Here is a 2,112-nt window from a genome sequence, read left to right as displayed (position 1 = left end):
ACGTAGAGGGATCTTCATCATAAATGTGTGTGTGTGCGTGCGTGTGTGTGCGTGTGTGTGTGCATGTGTATTTATGGGTGCATGTGGGTATATGTGAATATACATATATATATGTCAGTTTGCATGTGGCAGGAGCCAGCTCTGTATAAATATTCTCTTGATTAAAGAAATAATATCACCCTGTGCTGTTTGTATAGACAGGCCCCTGCAGACGCCCAGTAACCGCACCACCGGGAACCTCGGAGTGGTGGAGAGCGGTGACTGCGATCATGTCCCTGTGCTGTCCTTTGTCCCCTCGTATTACACAGCGCCGCAGAGAGAGCGGGTAAAGTGTCAGCGCAGGGCCTGCATTACCCCCCTACAACCACATGATGGCAGCACAGACATTAAGTGCGCAACACTAATTTCCACAGCTGTTTTTCAGCTCATCGCTGCGGGATCCCACAGACCAGACCCGGGATATAGCACTGCGAGATACTAACTATAACTCCTCCTATTACCCCATATAAACTCTCCCTATAACTCCTCCTATTACGCTATATAGCCCCTCCCTATAACTCATCCTATTGCCCCATATAACCCCTCCCTATAACTCTTCCAAATACCCCATATAACCTCTCCCTGTAACTCCTTCTATTACACCATGTAACCTCTCCCTATAACTCCTCCTATTACCCCATATTATTGCTCCCTATAACTCCTCCTATTACCCCATATAACTGCTCCCTATAGCTCTTCCAATTACCCCATATAACTCCTCCCTTTAACTCCTCCTATTGCCCCATATAACTGCTCCCTATAACTCCTCCTATTACCCCATATAACCTTTCCCTATAACTCCTCCTTTTGCCCCATATAACCGCTCCCTATAACTCCTCCTATTGCCCCATATAACTGCTCCCTATAACTCTTCCTATTACCCCATATAACCGCTCCCTACAACTCCTCCTATTACCCCATATAACTCCTACCTATAACTCCTCCTATTACCCCATATAATTGCTCCCTATAACTCCTCCTATTACCCCATATAACCGCTCCCTACAACTCCTCCTATTACCCCATATAACCGTTACCTATAACTCCTCCTATTACCCCATATAACCGCTCCCTATAACTCCTCCTATTACCCCATATAACCCCTACCTATAACTCCTCCTATTACCCCATATAACCGCTCCCTATAACTCCTCCTATTACCCCATATAACCCCTCCCTATAACTCCTCCTATTACCCCATATAACCTCTCCCTATAACTCCTCCTAGCGCCCCATACACCCACTCCCTATAACTCTTCCTATTATCCCACATAATCTCTCCCTATAACTCTTCCTATTACCCCATACACCCACTCCCTATAACTCTTCCTATTACCACATATAACTGCTCCCTATAACTCTTCCTATTACCCCATATATAACTGCTCCCTATAACTCCTCCTATTACCCCATATAACCGCTCCCTATAACTCCTCCTATTACCCTATATAACCGCTCCCTATAACTCCTCCTATTACCTCATATAACCTCTCCCTATAACTCCTCCTTTTGCCCCATATAACTGCTCCCTATAACTCCTCCTATTACCCTATATAACCGCTCCCTATAACTCCTCCTATTACCTCATATAACCTCTCCCTATAACTCCTCCTTTTGCCCCATATAACTGCTCCCTATAACTCCTCCTATTACCCCATATATAACTGCTCCCTATAACTCCTCCTATTACCCCATATAACCGCTCCCTATAACTCCTCCTATTACCCTATATAACCGCTCCCTATAACTCCACCTATTACCTCATATAACCTCTCCCTATAACTCCTCCTTTTGCCCCATATAACTGCTCCCTATAACTCCTCCTATTACCCCATATATAACTGCTCCCTATAACTCCTCCTATTACCCCATATAACCGCTCCCTATAACTCCTCCTATTACCCTATATAACCGCTCCCTATAACTCCTCCTATTACCTCATATAACCTCTCCCTATAACTCCTCCTTTGCCCCATATAACTGCTCCCTATAACTCCTCCTATTACCCCATATAACCGCTCCCTATAACTCCTCCTATTACCCTATATAACCGCTCCCTATAACTCCTCCTAT

This window comes from Ascaphus truei, chromosome 22 (genome assembly GCF_040206685.1).
Source record: "Ascaphus truei isolate aAscTru1 chromosome 22, aAscTru1.hap1, whole genome shotgun sequence".
Classification (NCBI taxonomy): Eukaryota; Metazoa; Chordata; class Amphibia; order Anura; family Ascaphidae; genus Ascaphus; species Ascaphus truei.
This window is presented reverse-complemented; position numbering follows the sequence as displayed.